This window comes from Dasypus novemcinctus, chromosome 2 (genome assembly GCF_030445035.2).
Source record: "Dasypus novemcinctus isolate mDasNov1 chromosome 2, mDasNov1.1.hap2, whole genome shotgun sequence".
Classification (NCBI taxonomy): domain Eukaryota; kingdom Metazoa; phylum Chordata; class Mammalia; order Cingulata; family Dasypodidae; genus Dasypus; species Dasypus novemcinctus.
In genome coordinates this window covers 21,195,469-21,222,182 of record NC_080674.1, presented here as the reverse complement: position 1 = coordinate 21,222,182, position 26,714 = coordinate 21,195,469, and the positions used below count along the sequence as shown (strand labels likewise).

The 26,714-nt window shown below is 35.4% G+C and overlaps 1 protein-coding gene and 1 pseudogene across 5 annotated transcripts in view; one reads left to right on the top strand and one right to left on the bottom strand.

Moving 5' to 3' along the window:
* CDH18 (cadherin 18) overlaps nucleotides 1–26,714 on the top strand; it is a 1,139,369-nt gene that overhangs the window by 679,590 nt on the left and 433,065 nt on the right. The gene's annotated exons all lie outside the window — the stretch shown is intronic.
* The window catches only part of LOC101415130 (UV excision repair protein RAD23 homolog B pseudogene), a 40,095-nt pseudogene continuing 13,904 nt past the window's right edge, over nucleotides 524–26,714 (bottom strand).

Here is a 26,714-nt window from a genome sequence, read left to right as displayed (position 1 = left end):
CTCCTCTCCCACCCGCACCCCCCAAGTATTTAACATGAAAGAATGGGTTTGCTTACACATTAATCTTATGCTTATTTGAAGCATCAATAATTTGGTATTCTGTTTACAGTTTGCTCCAAAAATTTTTACCAATTTCACAAAGCCATGAAATAGAGACTGTAGATTCTAGATAGCAAAGATTTCTTCTAAAACCAATGTTAAGTCAAAGTGGAGCATTACACTAAATTTCTGGATCCTGTAGACTAAAAAGAGTGAAACCTAGAAAAAATTACCTACTACTTTATAGAAGAAATAAAGTCCCACAAAAGTTGGTTTTTGGTTGTAGAATATTTTCCATACTGTGTATATCTGTAGCATCTGGTAATAAGAGCATCTGCTCTGAGTCCTAGATCCCACCCCCAACAGTCTACTACCTTGTAGCAAGTATTGTGGATATGGGCCCAAATCATCCCAGACAGTCCAGTGAGCAAAGTTAGTGTAATACACTTGTGTGAAGTGTGAGATTAAAAAAAAAAGGTCCCTTTCAATCTTCATCAAAGTTCTGTTGTAGAAGAAAATTGGCAGCCAAACTCTCATTCTTCTCACAAGCAAATTATGCTTGTATCACAAGTTCTTAGGGAAATCCTAAAGCCTTTAACCTTTTTTATAGCTTCTTTCTCTTGAAGTGTCACTTGAATGTAGTTCATATGATCACTTGTCGCTTCTGCAATTCCTCCACTGCCGCCTCCACCCCCCCTCTTGGCTACTGCTTCTAGAACTGGTTCATTTAAATAAAATATTCCTGGTGTTGGCTAACTTTGCTGCAGTAAACAGTAAACGGGGATTCTCTCGACCTATCTGTAGCAGTGCTGGAAGCAGGGAAGGATTCTGTTGAATGATTTGTCTCATCTGTTGGAATGGAGGCTGATTTTGTAAAACTTCAAGCTGATGTCCTCCAAAACTTGCTATTGCAGTTGTTGCGGTCATAGTTGTTGCAATTGCAGCTACTTTGCGGACTGAGGAGCCCCAGTACTCGCTGCTTGAGGAGGGTCCACCACAGCCTGACTTTCTCTGTCTCCAGGGATTCCCATTAAAAGGTACTTCACTGCTCTGTCAGGGTTGTTGAAACTGGCTCTCTGAGCTGCAATTACTTACTTTCTTTCATAGCCGGTAGACATGAACTCAGTTACCATAGTTTCATAAGACTGCCTGTCACAAGTGTACTTGTTGCATCTTCAATAAGATTTGGCCAAGAAGAATCTCCTGATGTGCTGTCAGTTCATGTTGGGCAGGCAGCCACTGGTGTCTCTTTTCTTCGGGTTTCTCTTGTTTAGTTGCACCAGCAGGTGCAGGTTCAGAATATCCTGTTGTTGATGCTGGAGTGATGGATGTAGGTGTGGAGGTGGGAGCCACAGCTGGGGCAGGGGTTGGCGTCTGAGCCACAGTTGTAGCTGGTGCTGGTGTTGTCACTACTTTGGACTTTGTCACCATAACCACCATAAGTTTTTTCTTGTCAATTTTATATCCTTGGAGAGCAGGTTCATCATTAAGGATTTTGCCTGCATAAATTAATTTTTGGCCTGCTACTGGAAAGGCAGCTTTCCCGCTTTCAAATTCATTCTTTTCTTCAGTGCTTTCACTGTCTCCTCAGGGTCAATGGTGATCTTGAAGATCTGCCGCTGGAGGATCTTTGGGGTGACCTCCTTGGTGCTGGTACGGTGCTCCACTGCCAGGCCTGCTTCAGGTGCTCCAGGGCAGGTTCCATGCCTGACCCGACCCCCGAGGTTGTGGAGCTCCTCACCCACTTGGGCGGAAGGCAGTGGGGGTGGGGGCTCTTCACATTCCCAAGTGGAGCGCCCTCTTCCCTGGTGCCAGCCACTGGGTCTGCAGAGTTTATGAGCAGCTGAGAGCAACAAGGAGGGAGTTTGCTAATGCAACACAGGATGGTCGTCGCCTCCATCATTATGACTCACCTGAGATTTTATTTCTACCTGTGACTTCAGTCAACTGTCCTATGTCCCTTCCTTTAAACCTAAAGAACTCCCTTTAGCATCTCTTATAGGGTAGGCTAGTGTTGATGAGCTCCCTCAGTTTTTGTTTATCTGGAAAGGTCTTAATCTGTCCCTCATTTTTTTTCTTTTAACAAATCAATTATACTGATAAATATTAATAGAGCATAAATACATCCAAAGTGAACAATCGATAGTATTTGGTGTAATCACATAGTTCTTCATCACTTCATTCATCTTTAGAGCATGTTTATTATTCCAATAATAATAATAAACAAAAAACAATAAATAAACAAAAAACTTGTCACCGCTCAATCTCTCTCTGATTCCCCTGCCATTCATAGCTGCTATTCCATTTCTATCTATCTGGTTTATTTGTATTTATATTTTATAAAAACAGTTGTATATATGGAACATTACCCATAGTCGTATTTCATGAGATTTCACTGTTTTACAGCCTCATGTTAATTTTTAGCTTTCCTTCTAGTAAAACACATGACCTTAGACTTTCCCTTTCAACCACTGTTATACCCATACAAACACTATGATGAATTTTCAACATCTCTAGTCATTTCCAAAGATTTCCAAACAAACTTTTTACCAACTTTATACAGATTAACCCTCAGCTTTCCATTCTCTACCCTCATTCTATTTTCTGGTGACCTATCCTCTAATTAATAATTGCATGAGTTTACACAATATATTTGGCCCATAATACTGCAATCATATAGTATTTGTTCTTTTGTTTCTAGCTTGCTTCCCTCAGCAAAATGACCTTCATGTTCATTCATGTTCTCATATGCTTCACAACTTCATTTCTTTTTACAGCTGCATAATATTCCATTGTGTGTACACACCGACATTTTGTTTAGCCATTCATTGGTTGATGGACACCTGAGTTGTTTCCATCTTTTGAAAATTGTGAATAATGCCACTGTGGACATTGGTGTACACATGTCTGTTCATGTCTCTACTCAGTCTTTCTGGGTACAAACCTAATAATGGTATTGCCTGGTCACATGGCAAGTCTGTATTCAACTTCCTTCGGAACTGCCAAACAGTCCTCCACAGTGTCTTTATCATTCTACATTCCCACCAACAGTGAAACAGTTTTCCTACTGTCTACATCCTGTCCAGCACTTAACTTTTTCTGACTTTTTACTAGTGGCCATTCTAATAGTTGTGAAATGATATCTCATTATAGTTTTGATTTGCTGCACTTCCCTAATCACAGTGAGGTTGAACACTTTTTCATGTGTTTCTTCACCATTTGTGTTTCTTCTTTGGACAATTCTCTTTTTCTTTTTTTAACAAATCAATTTTATCGTTATATGTTAATAAAGCATAGAACCATGATATTCAGATTCATCACGTTTCTGCATTTATCACTCAGTCATTCCCAGAGCTCTTTCATTATTCCAAAATTAATAATAAACAAAAAAATAATGAAAAAATTCATCGCCTTTCAATCTGTCTATGCCTCACCTGCTGTACATAGCTGCTATACTTTTTCCATCTCTCTAGTATGTTTGTATTTATATTTTGTAAAAACCGTCTTATATATGCAATATCCCCTATATTTGTGTTTTACATGAGGTTTTACTATCTCATGCAATCCCATGTTATAGATTTTGGCTTTTCTTCTGGTAATATACATGACCTAAGACTTTCCCTTTCAATCACTGTCATAAGATAATGTCATAAGATGATATCTCATTGTAGTTTTGCTATACATTTCCCTAATTGCTAGTGATGTTGAACATTTTTTCATGTGTTTCTTGGCCATTAGTGTCTTTTCAAGTCTTTGTTCCATTTTTTAAGCGAGTAGTTTGTCTTTTTATTGTTGAGTTTTATGATCTCTTTGTATATCATGAATATTAAACCCTTATTGGATAGATTCAAGAATATTATATATTTTAATCATTACATTAGTTAAAAAGGTTTAAAAGCAATCCAAGTGATTGGTGGTAGGGTGAGATATTATATATATTTGTTCGATGTTATATATGTTTGTTTTGTAAGTTCACAACTATTATACATTTATTGTTTATGTATGTTTATGTATGAGCAATATATTTCAATTTAAAACATCATTAAAAAAACCCTTATTGGATATGTGATTGCCAAATATTCTCTCCCATTTAGTTGGCTGCCTTTTCACAGTTTTGACAAAGTCCTTTGAGGTGCAAAAGTATTTAATTTTGAGGAGGTCCCATTTATATATTTTTTCTTTTGTTGCTTGTGCTTTGGGTATAAGGTTTAAGAAACTACCTCCTGCCACAAGATCTGGAAGATATTTTCCTACATTTTCTTCTAGGAGTTTTATGGTTGTTGCTTTTACATTATGTCCTTGGTCCCTTTTGAGTTAATGTTTGTATAAGTTGTGAAATAGGGGTTTTCTTTTTTTCTTTTTGATATAGATATCCAGTTCTCCCAGCATCATTGGTTGAATAGACTGCTTTGGCCCAGCTGGGAGGGCTGAACTGCCTTGTCAATAATACTTGACTGTAGATGTAAGGGTCTATTTCTGAGTTAACGATTAAGTTCTATTGGTCAATCTATCTGTCTTTTTGCCAGTACCATGATGTTTTTACTACTATAACTAGGTAAAATGCTTTAAAATCAGAGAGTTAGAGTCCTTCTTTTTAAAGTTCTTTTTGGCTATTCAGGGCACCTTACCCTTCCAAATGATTTTGATAATTGGTTTTTCTAAATTTGCAAACCAAGGCTCTTGGGATTTTTATTGAGATAGTGATGAATCTCTAAATCAATTTGATTAGAGTTGACATCTCAATGATATTTAATCTTCTAATACTTGAACACAGAATATCCTTCCATTTATTTAAGTCTTCTTCAGTTTCTTTTAGCAATGTTCTGTAGTTTATTGAATACAGGTCCCTTATGTACATGGTTAAATTTGTTCCTAAATATTTTATTTTTGTTTATATTTTAAATGGAATTTTTTTCTCATTTCCTCCTCAGATTACTTATCAATAGTATATAGAAATGCTATTGATTTTTGCATATTAATCTGGTATCCTGTCACTTTGCCAAACTCATTAGTTCTAGTAGTTTTGTTGTGGATTTTTTAGGAGATTCTAGGTATAGTTATTATCAATGAATAGTGAAAGTTTCACTTCTTCCTTTCCTATTTAGATGCATTTTATATTTTTATTTAGCTTAATTGCTCTACCTAGAATTTTTAAAATGATGTTGAATAACAATCGCAAGACTGGGCATTCTTGTGTTGTTCCTGATCTCAGTTGGAAAACTTACAGTCTTTCACCATTAAATACTATGCTGGTTGTAGGTTTTTCATATGTACACTTTACCATATTGAGAAATCTTCCTTCTATTCCTGTTTTTTGGAGTATGATTATCAAGAAAGGGTGCTTTATTTTGTCAAATGCCTTTTCTGCTTTAATTGAGAGGATCATGTGATTTTTCTTCTTTTATTTCTCAGTGTGGTGTATTACACTAATTGATTTTCTTGTGTTGAACCACCCTTGCATACCTGGGATAAAATCCACTTGATTGTGGTATATAATTCTTTTAATGTGTTTTTGGATTCTATTTGCAAGTATTTTGTTGAGGATTTTTGCATCTATATTCATTAGAGTTACTGGTCTGTAATTTCTTTATTTGTAGGATCTTTATCTGGCTTTGGTAATAGGGTGATGTTGGCATCATAGGATGAATTTCATAGCATTCTCTCCCATTCAGTTTTTTGGAAGAGTTTGAGCAATATTGAGATTAGTTCATCTTTGAGTGATTGGTAAAATTCACCTGTGAAGCCTTCTGATTCTGGGGTTTTCATCTTTGAGAGTGTAGATGTTTGATATTATTTATGAACTCCAGAAAGATATATTGATTATGTTTTTAATCTGGTCTGTTCCTCTGGGTGTGCTAACCCTTTGACTGTATTAGATTCATCTAAAATGTTTGATTAAATTATGTTAAGATTAGGGATGGTAATGTCATTAGAGTGCAACTCAGCGTTGAGTCCCAGCCCCATTGGTAGGCTGATAAAACAGACTCTCACACAAAAATAGACACACAAAGAAAAAGAATACAGAGGAAGAGAGACCACTCATTAGACATGGCAGAGACCCCAGGAAGAGAGTTGATAATCTACAACTGACTTTGTGAAGAGACCAGAACAGCTGATCCTGGAAAGAAATGAGCCCTGGGGAGGGAGATTAGTTTTATGACAGCCAACAGCAAAAATCAGAAGGAGCTGGAACCACAGATCCTTAAGAGGAAAGAAGGATGGCTGAACCCTCACTGACATCTCTCACCATCTTGCTTCAACATGTGAACAGTGACCTTGGGTGAGAAAGTAACTCTTATGGTTCCCTGAGTTAGACTCTTTAGAGCCTTGTGACTGTACGCTTCTACCCCAAATAAATACCCTTTATAAAACTCAACAGATTTCTGGTATTTTGTATCAACACCCATTTGGCTGACTAATACAGCGAGGTTTTTGATGATTGTTTCAATTTTTTCACTTGTGATTGGTTTGTTGAGATCTTCTCTTTCTTCTAGGGTCAGTGTAGATGATTTGAGTATTTCTAGCAATCTGTCCGTCTCCTCCACATTGTCTGGATTTTCTGGTATACAGTTGTTCATACTATCCTCTTATGATCTCTTTTATTTCTGCAGGGTTGGTGGTAATGTCCCCCCTTTCATTTCTTTTTTTTTATTTGTCTGCATCTTCTTTCTTTTTTAGTTTGTCAGCCTAACTAAGGGTTTTCCAATTTTGTTGATCTTCTAAAAGAACCAACTTATTCTTTTGTTGATTGTTTCTTTGCTTTTTTGTTGTTATTGTTTTTCTCAATTTAATTTATTTCTGCTCTGATCTTTACCATTTCTTTCCTTTGGCTTGGTTTGGGATTAGCTTACTGTTCTTTCCTTACTTCCTCCAGATATGCAGTTAGATCTTCAATTGTAGCTCTTTCTTCTTTTTTAATGTAAGCTTTGAGGGCTAAAAATTTCTCTCTCAGCACTGCCTTTGCTGTGTCCTGTAGGTTTTGATATGTTGTGCTCTCATTTTCTTTATCTCAAGATATTTGATGAATTCTTTTGCAATTTCTTCTTTGACCCACTGATTATTTGTGTTGTTAGATCTTTATAAATATATGAATTTTTCTTAAGTCCTTTATTGATATCTAACTTTATTCAATTATGATTAGAGAAAGTGTTTTGTATAATTTCAATCTTGAAATTTATTGAGACTTGTCTTTTGACCTGACATATGTTCTATCTTGAAGAAGGATCCACAAGTACTCGAATAGAAAGTATATCCTACTGTTTTGGGCTGCAATGTTCTATAGATATCTCTAAGGTCCAGTTCATTTATCGTAGTATTCAAATTGTCTATTTCTTTATTTATCCTCTGTCCAGATGTTGTATCCAATACTGAGAGTGGTATATTGGTGTCTCCAACTATTATTATAGATACTTCTATTTCTCCCTTCAGTTTAGCCAGTATGTGCCTCATGTATCTTGTGGTACTCAGGTTAGGTGCATAAATATTTAGCATAGTTACTTTTTCTTGGTGCATTGCCCCTTATATTAATATACCTTCTTCTTCCCTTATAACAGTTTTGCATTTGATCTATATTTTGTCTGATATTAGTATCACTACTCCAACTCCTTTTTGGTTATTATTTGCATGGAATACATTTTCCAACTTCACTTTTACTTGTGTGTCCTTACATTTGAGGTGAGGCTCTTGTAGACCACATACAGATATCTAATTTTTTAAAATCCATTCAATCAGTCTATGTCTTTTGATTGAGGAGTTCAATACAATGTTATTACAATGTCAATGTCAACACAATGTTATTAATGTAAAGGCATTACCTATTTCATCCATTTTGTCCTTCAGCTCTCTGTTGTCATATCGTTCTATTGTCTGTCTTCTTATCTTTTAGTTTACCCTACCAATAATCTTCATTTCTAAACTCTTCTCCAAATTGCTTGCCCTTATTTTCTAATTCTAAACTGCAGCACATGCTTTAGTATTTCTGGTAATTCTCATTTTTTTTAACATATTCTATCATATTTTGTTTGTTTGTGAAGACCTAAACTCACCTTCATTTATGAAGGACAATTTTGTTGGATATATAATTCTTGGCTGGCAGTTATTCTCTTCTGAACCTTAACTACATCATACTACTTTCTTCTGGCCTTCATGGTTTTTGATGAAAGGTCAATACTTAATTTTATCAAGTTTCCCTTGTATGTGATGCTTTGCTTTTCTCTTGCTGATTTCAGAATCCTCTCTTTATCTCTGATATGTGCCATTCTGAATAATAGTTGTCTCCAGGTAGGTCTATTCAGATTTATTCTGTTTGGGTTGCATTGTCCTTCCTGGATATTGACATTCATGTCTTTCATAAGGGATGGTAAGTTTTCAGTCACTGTTTCCAAAAATATTCTTTCTGCCCCTTTTCCAGTCTGTTTTTCTTCAGGGACACTGATAATACAAATATTTGTGCATTTCACATTGTCATTCTCCTCCCTGAGACTCTGTTCCATTTTTTTCATTCTCTTTTTCTGTTCTCCTGTCTTTTCCAGTTCAGATGTTCTGTCTTCAAAATCACTATTTCTGTCTTCAAGAAATTAAAATCTACTCTTATGTGCCTCTAAATTATTTTTAATCTCATCTGTCATGTCTTTCATTTGCATAAGGTCTGTCACTTTTCTTTGCAGGCTTTCAAATTGTTTCTTATGTTTACCCAGTTTCTTCTTAATATCCTTTATTTCTTTAGTCATATTTTCTTTAATTTCTTTGAGTGATTTATGAGAGTTGTGTGATTATCACTGATTAATTGTCTTAAATCCAGTATCTCTTCAGGATATTTGGTCAGTTCTTTTGGCTGGGCCAACTCTTCCTGTTTCCTAGTAGGGCTAGTAAGTTTTTGTTGATGTCTAAGAATATGAATATTTTGGAGAATTTACTCATGGCCCACTTCCCTCTTTTGCCTACTATTTTTTTTTCACATCTCTTCTTTGATAGTTGGTTTATCTTTTCCTAAGTCTCTAAAATTGCCTAGTTTATGTTATCAAAATCACACCAGGGAATCAGTAGTGGTGTACACATTTTCTCCCAGGGCTAAGATACAGAAAAATGCAAGTGTTTGTCCATGCGATTTCCAGACTGGTCAGTAGATGGCATGCATCAATGCCCCTTCCCACAGTGGTGGTTCATTCTGGGCTTCCTGTGTTCCTAGGTTGAACCTCCAGAGGGGAAATTCAAAGCAGGCTATCCTGGACAAATTTAATGAAGTAAAGCACCCTGACTCTCCCTCCCTTTATTTTGAAACAGCCAAAAGGGAGGAAGATGCCTGTTCCCCTCTCATCTGACTGCAATGAGCCAGGGTTTTACCCCAGCTTAATGTCTTGGGTGTGTGGGAGGGGAACCCTTCCCCATCACAGTAGGGTCTTGGTAACTCACATTTATTGTTTTGGGTTCTTTGTCTCTCTGTCCTTTAACCTCCTGGGAGTCATGTAGGCCTGTTCTGGTCTGCTGACCAACAAAGTAGGTCCCTCGGATAATTTTCGGCTCTTTCTTCATTGTTTTGTGAAAGCATTGAGCTTAGTGCCCTATTCCCACAATTCTAGAAAATTGTCCTTTTAAGTTTTTTGCCCAATTTTTAATTTGGATAATTTTTTAAATTATTGAATTGTATGATCTCTTCATATATCTTGGATATTAAACCCTGACCGGTTATGTGATTGCCAAATATTTTCTTCCATTGAGTTGGCTGCCTTTTCTGCCTTTTTACAAAGTATTTTGAGGTGCAAAAGTCTTTAATTTTGAGTTGGTTCCATGTATCTTTTTTCTTTTGTTGTTCTTGTTTGGGTATAAGTTTTAAGAAACTACCACCTACCACCATATCTTGAAGATGACTTCCTATATTTTCTTCTAGGAGTTTTATGGTTGATGCTTTTATATTAGGGCCCTTGATCCATTTTGAATTAATTTTTATATGAGGCGTGAGATAGGGGTCCTCTTTCATTCTTTTGGATATGATTATCCAGTTCTCCTGTCACTATTTGTTGAATAGACTGTCCAGCTCATCTTGGAAAGCTTGATAGCCTTGTCAAAAATCACTTCTCTGTAAACATGAAGTCTATTCCTGAGTACTCAGTTCAGTTCCACTGGTCATTCCATCTGTCTTTACACCTGCACCATATTGTTTTTACAGCTGTAGTTAAGTAATAGGCTTTAAAGTCAACAAGTATTAGTCCTCCAAATTTGTTTTCTTTTTAAAGAATTGTTTTTTTGCCATTCAGGGTCCCTTACCCTTCCAAATGAATTTGATAATTGGTTTTTCCATATCTGCAAAAAAGGCTTTTGGGGTTTTTATTTCAATCACTTTGAATTTATAAATCATTTTGGGTAGAACTGACATCTTAATGATATTTTGTCTTCAAATCCATGAACATAGAATATCCTTCCCTTTATTTAAGTCTTAATTTGGTTTCTTTTAGCAATGTTTTGTAGTTTTCTGAATACAGGTCCCTTATGTCCTTAATTAAGTTTTTTCCTAAATATTTGATTCTTTGAGCTATTAGAAATGGGATTTTTTTTAAGGTTGCTTCCACAGATTGTTCATCAGTAGTGTATAGAAACATTATTGCTTTTTGCATATTAAACTTGAATCCTGCTACTTTGATGAAATTATCCATTAGTTCTAGTAGCTTTTGTGGAGATTTCAGGTTTAGAAAAACCTAGGATCATTTCATTAGTGAATAGTGAAAGTTTTACTTCTTCCTTTCCTATTTGGTGCCTTTTATTTCTTCATCTAGCCTACTTGCTCTATCTAGAGTTTCTAGCACAATATTGAATAGCAATAGTGACAGTGGGCATCCTTCTGTTGTTCCTTATCTCAGTGTGAACATTTACAGTTTTCCACCATTGAATATTATGCTAGCTGAAGGTTTTTCATGTATGCACTTTACCATATTGAGAATGCTTACTTCTATTCCTATATTTTGGAGTGTTTTTATCAAGAAAGGGTGCTGAATTTTGCCACTTGCCTTTTCTGTATCAATGGAGAGGATCATGTGGTTTTTCTTCTTCAATTTATCAGTGTGTTTCATTACATTAATTTATTTTCTTGTGTTGCACCATGCTTCATACCTGAGATAAATCCCAATTGTCTATATTCTTTTAATGTGCTTTTGCATTCAGTTTGCAGGTATATTGTAGAAGATTTTCATGTTTTTTGTCATTACAGATATTCATCTGTAGTTTTCTTTTTTATAATATCTTTTTCTGGTTTTGATATTAGGATGATGTTGGCTTTATAGAATGAGTTTGGTTGTGATCTTTCCTGTTCAGTTTTTTGGAAGAGCTTGAGCAACAGTAGTATTAGATCTTTTTCAAATGATTGGTAGAATGTACCTTGAAGTCATCTGGTTCTGGACTTTTCATCTTTGTGAGGTTTTTGATTATTGTTTCAATTTCTTCACTTATGCTTGGTTTGCTGAGGTGATCCATTTCTTCTGTGGTTAGTGTAGGTGGTTGATGTGTTTCTAGGAATTTGTCCATTTCATTTACATTGTGTAAATTTTGACATACAGTTGTTCTTAGCATCCTCTTATGATCTATCTTATTTCTGCAGTGTCAGTGGTAATGTCTCCCCTCTCGTTTCTGATTTTATTTCTTTCTACATCTTTCTTTTTTCTTTCCCAGTCTTGCAAAGGGTTTGTCAATTTTGTTGATCTTCTCAACCAACTAACTTTTGGCTTTGTTGGTTCTCTCTGTTGTTTTCTTGTTCTCAATTTCATTTATTTCTGCTCCAATCTTTATTATTTTTTTTCTTTGGCTTGGCTTGGGATTAGTTTGCTGTTCCTTTTCTAGTTCCTCCAGGTGTGCTGTTAGATCATCAATTTTAACTCCTTCTTTTTTAATGTAAGCATTGAGGGTTATAAATTTCCCTCACAGAACTACCTTTATGGTGTCCCATAAATTTTGATATATTGTATTCTCATTTTCATTCCTCTCAAGTTATTTACTGATTTCTCTTGCAATTTCTTCTTTGACCTACTGATTGTTTAAAGTGTGTTTTCTATTTTCCATATATTTATGAATTTCCCTTTGTCCATTATTCATTTCCAGCTTCATTATGTTATGATCAAAGAAATTGTTCTGTATAATTTTAGTCTTTTTAATATTTAAATCTTGTCTTGTGACCCAACACATAATCTGTCCCGGAGAAGGATCTATGAGTACTTGAAAAGAATAAATATCCTTTTATTTTGGTGTTCAACACTCTATAAATATCTTAACTCTAGTTCATTTATGATATTATTCATCTTCTCTGTTTCTTTATTGATCTTCTGTTCAGATGCTCTAGCCAACGATGAGAGCAGTGTATTGAACTACTGTAGCACCATCTATTTCTTCCTTTAGTTTTGCCAGTGTTGCCTCATGTGTTTTGGGGCACCATGGTTAGATGTTAAATATATATTTCTTCCTGGTGTATTGTCCCTTTTATTAATTTATAATGTCCTTTTTGTCTCTTATAACAGTTTTGCATTTAGATTCTATATTGTCAGACATCAGTGTAGCTATCCCAGTGCTATTTTGGTTACAGTTTGCATGGGATTCTTTTTTTCTAACCTTTCACTTTCAGTCTGTGTTCTTTCATCTAAGGTGAGTCTCTTATAAAGAGCATATAGATGACTGATACATTTTTTTTAGCCATTCTGCCAGTCTGTGTATTTTTATTGGGGAGTTTAAGCCTTTAACATTCAGTATTGTTACTGTAAAGACATTACTTACTTTTCCATTTTATCCTTTCACTTTCCATTGTTGTAGAAATTTGACATTATTTTATGAATCCCAAAAAGAGAAAAGATTATGTTTGTGGACTAATCCATTCCTGTGGTTATGAGACCCTTTTGGTTGTACTATAGCAGTGAGGTGTCACTCAGGTGATAAAAATGGAGACACAGATACAGCCAAAGGAAGGCACCATGTTTGATACTGCTATGATAAGAGAAAGAACTACCCTGTCATCCACTCTTGAGTTTCCAGGAGAGAAGTTCCCAAGAGGCTCAAATTGATGAGGCCCAAGGAGAAATGAGCCATATGCCTGAGATCTTACAGCTGAATTCAGGAAGCAAATGGAGCTGCTGAGACCCAGAGAGGAGGTCTGGTAAGAGACAAGCCCTTTGCCAGGTTTGCCTACAGCTGCCTAAATGCGGGGATCTTGGCAGAGATCAGATGCTGTCATGTTTGATTATGAACTGGCTTTGTTCAGAGAATACCTCTTAGGGTTCCTTGAGTTGGACTCTTCATGGCCTTGAAACTATAAGGTTTTATCCCAAGTAAATCCCCTTTATAAAAGTCAACCAATTTCTAGTACTTTGCATCAATAGCCATTTTGCAAAGTAAAACAGAATTTGGAATCAAGAGATTGGAATTGTGTTGCTTACCATTACCAAAGTAAGTTGAAACAAGTGTCAAAGAGAAGCTTTAGTACAAATCCATCCAATAAGAATGCCGTAATCTAAAGAGTGAAACTGAGTAGGGAATAATCACATTAAAAAAAAAAAAAAAAAACAGATGTGTATACATCAGCAAAAAATTACAAGCCATACTAAGAAACAGAAAATGTAGTCTAATCAAAGAAATAAATTAAAACTACAGATAAAATACAAGATATGAGACAACTAATCACAAATGGCTGAACAAATCTCCTTAAGAAATTCAATGAGATAGCTAAAGAGATTAAGGCTATTAAGAAGACTCTGGTCAACCCAAAGAAGTATTAAAGGTTGCAAAGAAAAATCACGGATCTTATGGGAATGCAAATAACAATGAATGAGATTCCACAACTGCAGAAAGAAAGAGAAACCCGAGAGGCTGAGAGAGCAAGAGAGCGACTGGCAACTGGAATCAGAGCAGACCAAAGTTGCAGAGACAAGGTCCAGAGAGACAAGGTCCAGAGAGAGATGAGAGATATGTCAAGTTGCCCACAGCTGAACTTGAGGAGAAAGTGAGCCTGGAGGAGGACACAAAATGACCACCATATTGCTTTATACATGGCAAGAGTTCAGGAGCAGCAGACTTTTGCGAGACAACGCATGTCTGATGATGCCTTGATTTGGACATTTTTCATGCCTTGGAACTGTAAGGCTTTACCCTAATAAACTCCCATTTTAAAAGCCCACCAATTTCTGGTATCAGGTGTATGGCTCATTTCTCCCTAAGCCTCAGCTCCTTGAGGCTCTCAGGAACTTCTCTCCTTGCAGCTCATGCTTAACAAATCATTTTTTCAATTCTTATCATATGATTCTTACTCTGAATATAGTGTACAGTTTTTGAGATTGTACTATTTGTACACTTCTTTATTTTTTTCCTAAATTTATTTTTTTTATTATTGATTCTGTAAAAATATTACATTAAAAAAAATATATGAGGACCCATTCAACCCCACCACCCCCACCCCACCACTCCCCCCCCAGCAACACTCATTCCCATCATCATGACACATCCATTGCATTTGGTAAGTACATCTCTGGGCACCTCTGCACCTCATGGTCAATGGTCCACATCATGGCCCATACTCTCCCGCATTCCATCCAGTGGGCCCTGTGAGGATTTACAATGTCCGGTGATTGCCCCTGAAGCACCATCCTTTTGTACACTTCTTTTATCCCCAGGTGTTTTAGTTTGCTAAAGATTAACGGTGCCATTTACCAGAAATGGTCAACAGTAGTCTTCTGGTTTCCAGAGTCTCCCAAATAGTTTATCCAGACAGATCCTGCTCTGTGGGACAAACTGACTCTTAGAGCTCCCTACTCTGTCACCATCTTGGATCTCTCCCAATATTTCTTTTTTAATCATATTTATTCTGATTACTTACATAATAAGAATAGCAATGTGCTATATATTTATAACTCTTTAAATGGTTTATGCATATTTTATCCTTTTACTATTTTTGCCTAACAAATTCTATTAGTAATAAACAAAATAATGGATTTTAAGTTAAAATAGTAACTAGATGCAAGGGGAAAATAATTGCTGTGTTACCTCTTAGTGTTTAATGACTTTTCCACATTTCTAACTTCTTTAAGGACTGTTTAGTTCATTGTTCTCACTGTTTTCCATTAATAGGTCTGAAGTTCACTTCTGAGGCTCATCTGCCAAAATTATCAAAGCTTTAGTGAAAACAATTTTGTTAACAGTTTTTTCTAGCAAGAGATAATCTGAAGCAGACAACAGTGCTGTAAAATTTATATTCAGACATTTTAGTAGAATGGAGCTCCAACTATAGCTATAATTTTAACTTTCCATTGACTGTCAGTTAGAAATATATAGAAAAAGATGTGCTATTTGAGAATTCTCCATAAAAGGTTTAAAGATTATTACATTTCAACATATTCAACTGACAACCCATGCTTTATTGCACATAAAAATAATCACACATTGAAAAGAAATAAGCACATTATGGCCTATAAAATGCATAGAACAAATTGTATTTCTCAAGTCATGTTTTAGAAAGTCAAATGCAATTTAAACAAAGATAACATGAATAATAACTTAATATTATATATTATGATGACAGTATAATACTAAGCAATAGAATAATTTTAATATTCTAAAGAGCAAGCACACTTTTTAGTAAACTCTCTAATCTGTTCTTGTATGTTTACAAGATGAGTTTTATTTTTTCCTTTAGACATAAAAACTCAACTAGAATACTGATTTGTCCTTAAGAATAAAACATCTAAGCCCTTTTGTTCATATTCTTGTTCATATCACATTTTCAGCCTTAGTTTACACTCTGTCCTGCACAGTTTTGTAGGTTATGACAAAATATACAATGGCCTGTTATTCATCATTGCAGTGTCATAGAGGACATGTGGTAAATGGCATGCCTAAAAGGTTATTTCTTGTACTTAAGGTTCGACTACCTTTGCAAAAGCCCAAATACACATATTCTTTGTGTGTGTGTTCTTTTTTTTTAAGTAATTTATTTTCATGTTTAAAGAAGCTTTAGATTACATAAATGTTATATAACAAATATAAGGGATTCCCACATGCCCCAACCCCTCCCCCTCCTACACCTTCCCACATCAACAACATCCTTTATTGGTTTGGTATATTTGTTACAATTGATTAACACATACTGAAGCATTGTTACTAACCATGGACTAGTTTACATTATGGTTTACATGTTCTCTGTGACATTGCCATGTTGAATATAGGCCATTGTATATTTTGTCATAACCTAGAAAATTGTGCAGGACAGAATATAAACAATAATCTTCTTTTATGGGAAATGCATTGATTAGAGTTACTGGTCTTATCAATTTAAAAGCATTCTGGGCATATAAATATTATAGTTTTATAGAGATAATAAAAGGCATCAAATGATACCTTCAGCAATTACATTTCCCAGTTCTCCCTTCTTTGCTTTATTGAGGAGGGCTTATATTTAATAAAATTTATTTCGTGATCATGCATATGCATATTCTGTCTGATATTGTCCTAGAGTATTATTTCCAAGATGGCAGAGATGACATATCAATGAAAAGTTTCTTGTGACTTCTTTCCAAGTTTTGATATCTTTACTCATATCACTATGAATATGGGGATGTTATGCTGTCAATGTATTAACCCTTCAGAAAGATTAGATACAAAACTATTTTTGAAGTTAAAGTGAAATGCATTTTTGTCTTTGTCTTTTTAATATTTTAATTTCTTTCAACATCATTTTTCTCAATCATTCAACCTATTATTCTAGTTCACAAAATACTGAGTATATATCAACCAAAACAAAATGTGTATGAATTTCTTTATACAATGACTTTATTAAATTATCCTAAGAAAATTCAATTTTATGATACAGCTTTTGAAATAAAGCAGGCACAAGAGAATTTGATTTATATGTCTGCATACATTTCATGATAAACCTGTTTAATATTGAATGTACATCTACTCTAATGTTATATACAATGGATTAAGGGAAATGATGGAATATTCCTATACTCAGAATACTTTCAGAGTAAAATAGTGAGTCATAGATTCAAAGAACACCAAACACGTAGAATGTCAGCGTTGCTATTGAGTGTGCAGTTATTATCTCAAACGTAAGTAAAATAATCCTGTGAGATCTATATAAGGTGCACTACACATGTGACTTTTGACTATATACACTAATGGAAGGAGTTCAAACTTGGAAATAATTCACAATGATGATGTGTTGTTCAGAGCTTTGATACTTACATTAGAATATGCCATCACCTAAATTGAAATTTCCAAAATGTATGCCTAAATGGCAAATGCACATCATGAATGAAGTTCAGCCTCAAGAAAACCAAAAAATTAGTTGTCTTCATCTACTTACTAGGGTATAGTCCAACATGGATTTCAAATAATATAGAATGAGCCTGTATAAACTTTGATTGATCTCATCATCAGTGAGGGAACCATCAGGCTGTTGAAAGTGACTGAAAGAGCTTCAAAAGATTTGAGTATTTATCAGCATTTGAAAAAAAATGAATGTTCAACTAGAATAAGATTTTTTTTGAGTTATATACAAAACTGATGGATGTCTTTCAAGACAATAAAACCATACCTTTGATGTTATCGTTTCTATTAGACAGAAAAAACCATTGGCATTTGACTTGACCAAAGAGAAAAAAAACACACAATTTATGTAACTTTACAGGGAATTGGCCTTTAATCAATAGGAGATAGCATATAAAATAAAGAGAGTTCTTCTTGATACTTAACCAATCTTTGGGCTCTCTGTTAAAATAAAACATTGACAGGCATGCTATATATCCTCTTTTTGCCCATTTCCCAAGTTCTAGATATTTTTTCTTCAATCATTTATCCTTTCACATACATTCTTATTTAATATTGCTGCCTACTTTATGACACTATTTAATAAACTCTTTCCCCTCTCCTTTTTCCAGAATAATACTTCCCTGGAGAGAAGAAAGTAATTAAGTGTGTGAATTCAAAGGGGTTCCCTGCAGGGCTCCAGGCATCAAGCTAAGTAAGAGTAAATAGAAATTGTTTGAGATGTCAACAATTAGAGCAGACAGAGTCAATAAGAGCTTAGAGGTAAGATTAGCAATAGATAAGCCACTAAATAGGAAGTATTCCTTATGAGAGTTAATAAGATATCTTTATTTGGAAAGTTCTGAGATGTTTAGTGTGATCATTTAAATGTTTCTAACCAATTTCTCATTCTAATTTTAGATATTTTGTATGTTGCATTAAAAATCCCTTCATGTTTTGAACAGATGTAATTAAATGCTATTTAATGTGCCCTTCAAAATGAGACACTTCAGTAATTTACTGTACTCCATTCCACAGTGCTTGTGTCCAGGCAATGATTACGCCAAATTGATCTCTTGACATTTTTCACAGCACTTCATTTCAAAGGAGTTGGTCTTGTACACATGCATATTAACCAAAAATATTGCAATTCAGAGGGGCTCTTCAACAAACTGTCAAATAAATCTATCTTTCTTCAATGCTTAATTCACTTGAAAGCTAAATCCTATAGATTTGCTGGTTCTCTAAATGAATCTAATTACTCTCCACTTAGGGACTTTAAAAATGCTGGTTCTTGTTTAAAATTACTTAATTTTCATTCACCTTGGTATGTGTGGATGGTATTCTTTGCTCAGAAGTCGAATTTAAATAAAATTGAATTTAATAAGATAGATGTTTCTGCATTTGTTATTATCAACTTTATTACTTCTGAATTGTTCTATCTCTTCCCTTCACCTAATGGAGTTTAAGCATCTGGTTCATGGAATAGACAGAGGCTGAGAAAGAAAGCAGATAGAAGTATACAAAGAAATAAAACAGGAAGATTTGTGTGATCATTTTCCTTAAATTGGAGCCTCATGCTACATTTTGGGAAAATATTATTTACACCATATGAAATGTATGAGTGCATGGTACCCTCCATTTTACTCTCCCCAAAAGTAATGTTTTAGGAATTGGCTGTGTGTAAATTGTTTTTTAAATTTATTTTTTAACTAACCTGGTAAGATGTAATGTGGTTCCCAGCAATGTTTTATTAAGTGTCTTAGTTTACCAGGGCTCCAGTGACAAACACCACAGTCTGCTTGGCTTCAACAACAGGATTTTTTTTTCTTTTCTGTTGGACCCTGGAAGTCCAAACTGAAGGTATGGGCAGGACATACTTTCTCTTCAATCTGAAGTGCTCTGATGCCAGTAGTCAGTCTCTGTCTCCCTTGTAGGGTAACCTGTCTAATTCCTTCTCCTCTGTGGCTTCTAGCCCTCCTCCTCAGTAGACTGGACCTCGGTCTAGATTTCGCCTCCTTGTGATAACTACAGTCCTGTTGGATTAAGGCTACCCTGCTTCAATTTGGTCTCATCTTAATAGGACCTTCGGGGATCCTCCTTACAAATGAGTTCACACCAACAGGACAGGTTAGGACTTGAACATTTATTGTGGGGGACATGATGCAATCCCCACATTAAGTCACGTTTAAATCGTAGAAATGAATCCATCTTCAAAGAAGAGGCCATGATGGAATTTATCGAAGAGCCTCCTTAAGCAGGAGGCTTCTTCCGCTATGATTTGAAGCTAACAACTAATCAAGCAAATCAAACGTGGTCTCCTTCTGATATGGGCTGTATGTGGGGGCTGTGTGTTTCTTCATAAAAAACCTGGGCTGAGTGTGTAAGCTTGCTAAACTTAAGGTTCCAGCGTAAGCCACGTGTGCATGCCAACAATAAAAACTGCAGCCCCCCCCCCCCCCCCCCCCCCCCGCTTCTCGTAACCATGCCAACCACTCCAGTCTGCCTAGTTCCTGGAAAGCCAATTAAGTGATATAGGCTCTATAGGCTTTGGATATTTAGGGAGGATGTAGACTAAATGTGTTAATTCAAGCTTATCTGGAATGTGGGGGATATGTGTTAATTCAAGACCTATCTGATACTCAGACAAACACCTAAAACTCTAAGGACCAGCAAAGAAAGTCTTTTTTGCATAAAAGTACCATTCGACTCCCCACTCCTACATCCTCTGTATAAAAGGGACCCAAAGATTCTATTCGGGGCTCAGGTTTTTGGTCAGGAGCCCTCGAGCCTGTCTGGTCGTAATAAACTTTTTCTCCTTCTCACGAATATTCCTGAGTCCTGGCCTTCAAAACGCGATCAATGAATCTCTCTGCTTCCACAATACTTCCGATGGCCACATATTCCATTTCCCTATAATATTTTTCAATATTTTGGTCTCTCTAAATTACTCAACTAACATTTACTGTGCATTTGCTATAGCCATATCACTGCTGTAGTAACAGTGAGAGTTTTATATCTGCCATCCTAGTTATGCTCACAACCTCATACTTCAGGCATTATATTTAGTTTGCATGGAAATAAAGATGCAAATAGTTCATGAAACTTATTCAACATTACATAGGTAATAAAAGGCAGGATTGAGATTTATATATTAATTTGGAACTTTTAGGTTCATATTTTTCCACATTTTCATTTTCTTTACAAATAGGAGTGTCTTTGAAAGGTCAGTGTTTAATATATCAGTTCCTACTCTTCACCCACTAGGGTAAAGAAAAATAAACATTTGGTTGGAAAAATGTTTTTTAAATAGTTACCATTCTTTTTGTTCACCTTAACAGTTAAGACAATTTTTCACTTAGGGCATTCTTATCACCCTATAAAAATCTCTCTTTACAACATCACACTTTTTTTTTCTTTTCAGTTGCTTCTGTTCAGATTAAAGCTCTAAAGTTATTGAGTCATTTAAGTTAATTTTAGTTAAAGAAAACCTAGAATAGAATATTATTCAGTGAACCCTGAAAAGAATTTTAATATCATGTTCAAATATTTCTTTAGTATATTAAAAATGAGAAAACATATAATGGTAGATATTTGAATAAATGAAAGAATTTGGATTCATAGTAATAATCTGGAGGCACAGAATTCTTTCTGTATCAGATCTCCTAGGACAATAATTATTGTTTAAAAGTTAAGAATCTTTGAAAATACTTCTAAGTAAGAATTAGTGTTATTGGATTAAAATTTAAATTCTAACTTTGTGCCCTAAGAAAGATAATTTTCATCAAATTCTTTTTAGATATGAGATGGCATTTATTGTTGACACTTAGAAAAAATAAACTCATTTTATTATAGCAACTATGTCCCTTTCAAGTAACATAATCGTAGTTGGTTTTTAATGCGTCTGAGCCTTGTTTGTATTGTTTTTTGCTTTCCATGGCTGAAAAGAGTATCTGTTGAAGTAATTGACAGAACCTCTCCTCACACCCCTGTCCCTTATGGCCTAGGCACCTGTTCTGAGGCATATGGCCATTCTGTCACTTAGCTTCCTCCACTTTATCAACCTTTAATGTCTTTTTTTTTTTTAACGTTCAAATCAAAGCTATTAGCCAAATCCTAAGATTTTGCTTTGTGGTAGGAAAATACTTTCTGCTATAAGAGATAAAACTCCATGGATCAATGGTTAAACAGAAATTATTTTCTCATTCACCTACAATTTATTGGGAGTGGTGGGGGGCTCTGCTCCCAGCATTATTCAAGGAACAGCTCTTTTTATTTTTGAGTCATCCTTCCTCTAAAGCCTCAGAATTTTCTCCATTCAGCCAGCAGACAAGTGGAGTGCGTAGAGGATGGAAATCAAGGGAGGATTTGATGGGCTGTGCCTCGAGGTAAGCCAAATCATTTGTACCTATATTTCATTGGCCAGAATTGTGTCTATGGCCACCCTTTACTGCAGTAGACCCTGGGAAGTTAGGGTTAGCTGTGAGCTTGGGAAAACTGGAATACAGGGTTAGTAAGCAATGAGCCTTTCCTAACTAGTGTCTTGCCTTCTGATCACCAAATATCTGTTTCCATCTTCTTGCTCCACATAGAACACATACACTCCAGCTCGAAGGAGACGATCATTTATTCCATTTGTACAAAATCCACAATTTCTGGGTGAGAGTCTTCTCTAATAGATTGGGATCTAAAAGACAACCCCACCCACCCCATATACACACCCCAATTCAAGGGAAGAACAGGGACAAGATAAACACAATACCTGTTCCTCCTGGGATAAAGGAGAATGAGAGAAATACAGCAGTTCCCAGCCCATATGTTTCTGAAATACTCCTGGGAAAGCTGTATGAATGCACTCTCCCTTAAGGATGTAGAAATTCCTTGCTTAGACCTTACCTTGAGGTGATCTGGAACAAAAGAATTGGGTGTAGAAATAGCACGCTTAATCAGGTCATTTTTGCACACAGTGTCATTTTGTTCAACTGACAGGTGTAAATAAGTTTTTTGCTCTTATTTACTTAAATATATTTCCAATCTTACCTTTCAGATTTTGGTGGCCATGCTGCAATCAGTTTTTTTAAACTTCTAAAGCCCTTGGTTTCTATTCCCTTTAATTTCTACTTAAATATCAGGAAATGCTCATTGAGCTAATCTTATTCTTGTAATACCTTTTTGAAGGTAGGCATTAGTAACCATCACACATCAGTCATCTTTCTAACAAACCCGCTTAGAGCTAGAGTCCCATTAGGCAAGCTGCCTGCCTTCTAAATACTTCAGGTGACAACTTTACCAAACTTTTGCTACTTCATAACATGATGACAGAACCACACTTCAAGGTACTACCATATTTTAAAAATAATCAATAGACTACTTTGATTATGGCTTTAGATGTATAGAAAAATTGAGCCCACAGTACAGAATTCCATATTCTCACCCCACCTCCACTCCCCACCTCAACACACAGTTTCTGCTATTATTAATACCTTACATTAGTTTTGTACGTTTGTTAAAATTAATGAATGACTATGGATACATTATCATTAACTATAGTCCACAGTTTATGTAAAGGTTCAGGCTTCATGTTATACAGTTCTATGGGTTTTGAAAACATAGTGGTATGTAACCGCTATCAAAATTTCATAAGGAATAATTTCACAACCTTAGAATTTCTCTGTGCTTCACCCATTCATTGTTTGCTTCCCTCTACCTCAAATCCTGGCAATCACTGACCTTTCTACTGTCTCCATCATTTTGACTTTTTCAAAATGTCATGTAGTTAAAATAATACAATATATAGCCTTGCCAGACTGTCTTCTTTCATAGAGCAACATACATTTAAGTTTCTTCCTTGTCTTTCTGTGACTTGATAAGTCATTTCTTTTTACTGATGAGTATATTCCATTGTATGGCTATATCACAATTTATTTATCTACTCTCCTGTTGAGGGACATTTTGGTTGCTTACAGTTTGGGATGATTATGAATAGTCGCTATAAACTTTCATGTCCAGATTTTTTAGTAGAAATAAGGTTTTCAACTCACTTGGGTAATACAAAGGACTTGCATCTGAAATATACAAAGAACTCTTAACACTCAACAATAAGAAAACAGACAATCCAATTAAAGTTTGGGCAAAAGATCAAAATGGACACCATGCCAAAGGAGTCATAGTGATGGCACATAATCATATGAAATGATTTTCAAAATCATATGTTATCAAGGAATTGCAAATTTAAACAAAAATGAAATACCAGTGAACATCTATTATAATGGCTAAATCTATCCCATAACTGGTAATACCAAATGCTGGCAAATATCCAGAGCAGTAAGAATATTTATTCATTGCTGACAGGTATGTGAAGTGGTAAAACAATTTTAGACAATAGTTTGGCAGTTTCTCACAAAGGTAAACATAGTCTTACCATATGATCCAGCAATCAGGCTCATAGGTATTTACCCTACTGAGTTGAAAACTTATTACACTATTTAATTTTTTTTTTTTAGTTTGTGGAATCCTAGCAGCTCTAACAGACAAACTCCATGATCTCGGTAATCTAACATAATAGGCATTTATTTCTTGCTCAAATAAAGTCTAGTTGGTGGGAGAGAGGACAATTTTGTTCCACATAGTGAATTAGAGATGCAGGTTCCTTCTATCTTGGATGGCTTCCCTCCTTTAAGGCATTGAAGTCTTCTTCATTTAGCCAAATGAGAGGAAAAGAGAATTTGGGGGATCTCATGGCCAGAACTGGAAGTAGTTTTGACCATTTACAATCATATTCCTTTAACCAGACTCAGTGAAAATAGCCACACCTACAATAAAGAGAAGGAAATATAACCCAGCTATATAAACAGGAAAAAAGAAAATTTTGGTAAGCAATGTGCTAGTTATCGCCCTACCCATGGAAAAGAATAAACTCTACATTAAGGAATAATATTTGTTAATTTTAGCTGCCTTGCTGAAGTTTAGATATAGTCTGTTCATAAAGAAAATAAAAATTTGTTTTTTCCATTTACCAAGGAATGAAATGGAGAATTAATGTGAAATATATTTAACTCAAATAAGAAAAAAAACTATCTTCATGAATTCATTTTTCCTAGTGAATGTGATTAAACTATCATTTAACTGTAAATTAAAAGAAGTTGAAGTACAATTACATATAGAATACCAATAGGAGTTAAAGGAAAATAAACATTTTCTTCCTCCTAGATTTAACAATTTAATGAATCCAATTATATTTCAGTTACTTGCATTTTAAAAAATTTAAATTAGGTATGTAGGTTTCATAAAAGAAAAAGCAGAATATATTTTCAAGTACACAAAATTGGGCTTTTCTAGTTAGATAAGGAAAAGGCATAAAGAACAGATGAAATCAGGCAGCTCTTAGAAGCTGATCCTCCTAACAGGGGACCCTCAAACCCTATAAGATAATTATCCTTGTTTCTTTCTATAGATTTGTGTTAAGCATCTGCCATGGGGATTCAGGAGTGAATAAGGCATACACCTTCCCTCCAGAGGATTATAGTTGTGTGAAATAGTTATCAAAAGGGGGTCCAGGGAAGTGGACTTGGCCCAGTGGTTAGGGCGTCCGTCTACCACATGGGAGGTCCGTGGTTCAAACCCCGGGCCTCCTTGACCCGTGTGGAGCTGACCCATGTGCAGTGCTGATGTGCGCAAGGAGTGCCATGCCATGCAGGGGTGTCCCCCGTATAGGGGAGCCCCCCACACAAGTAGTGCACCCCTTAAGGAGAGCCACCCAGCGAGAAAGAAAGTGCAGCCTGCTCAGGAATGGTGCTGCACACACGGAGAGCTGACACAGCAAGATGACGCAACAACAAAAAAAACACAGATTCCGGTGCCGCTGACAACAACAGAAGCGGACAAAGAAGAAGACGCAACAAATATACACATAGAACAGACAACCGGGGTGGGGGGTGGGGGGAAGGGGAGAGAAATAAATAAAATAAAATAAATCTTTAAAAAAAAAGGGGGGGGGTCCAGCAATGGGCAGAATCAGCATCACCGGTGAACTCATTAGACAAGCAAAGTCTCACCCTCTACTAGCAACTGTTTCTAATAAGCCTTGCAGGTAATTCTCATCCAAGCTAAAGTGCGAGCATTACTGTTTTGATGAGATCCTTTTGGGTCAGTTGTGATACATGAGAGAAGATATCCCTTCATCCCATCCCAAGGTTTTTTCTAAATTACAACATTCTAGTTAACGTGTAAGAATTCAGCTTCAGCACTTTCTGTTCCATGTACCTGCATTATATCCTATACATTTTATAAAAATTAATATTCCTATAAATAATTTATAGCAAAGAAAACCTTAAAAATAATATAGTAAAATTCCATTTAAACAAGCATTTTTTTACTTTCTTAATTTATATTAAATCTTCCTATTTATCCCCAAATGGTAGAGTTTCTACCAAAAGTCTTTAAAATATTGTTAATAAGGAACAAATTAAAAGTAAAGATCAAGACAATAGAAGGAAGAAAGCATGTTAACTACAATGTTAAATATAGATTACGTGATTGAGAAATAGATTTCACTCTTGTTTTTCTTCAAGCTAAAATTGCTAGGAAAGCATAAGTTACATTAGGAATAATGCTATAGAAACTTAAGAAATGCTTTGTTGTATTTCCATAAAGATGTGGATGAAATTACTTGAAAATTTATAGGTCCCAAGCTCAATAACCCAAAGAGGCAGGCAAATAATTGAAATGAGCAATTAGGATTCATTAGATTTTTCAAAAGAAGCTGGACATAACAGGTTTTTAAGTAAATTTTCCAAATGTTTATTTTTTTAAATAATTCATATTTCTTAAGATTGTGTTGCAGAAATGATATATTTCTGAGAGAATAACCTACCTTAGGACTACCCACCAATTCCCAAATTCTGTATTATACTGTGTTCTTTCTGGAGATTCAAGAGAAATTTGTTTGTGTTGTTTGCCCTTCTTTTGATATCTGGATTTCAAACATCCTTCTGTCTTCTCAAATTTATAAGTACATGTGCAAATATTTTCATATCTAGGTATCAAATACAGAGACTCCATCGGTATTTTGAATAGCTAGTTCAGTTTTGGGAGGGATTTCACTCCACAAATATTTCTGAGAGTTCTTAGTGTCCCCATCAATAGGTCAGCATCATCAGGCTAGACTCTACAGTTACAAATGCCAAAGAACTATATCTATAGCTGTTCCCCACAGCACCAGCATCTTATTGATGAAGGTGAAAACAAGTTGCAACATCCAACATAATGTCAAGCTATCTTTGTCCCTGAAAGCTGTGTGGAAATTTGTGGTGTTCTCAAAATAACCTGTCCCTCACTGACTATATTTTCCTGCAGATTCCAGTGCCTTATTTCCTTTTTCTGCTGCCACCACTGATGAGCTGTCACAT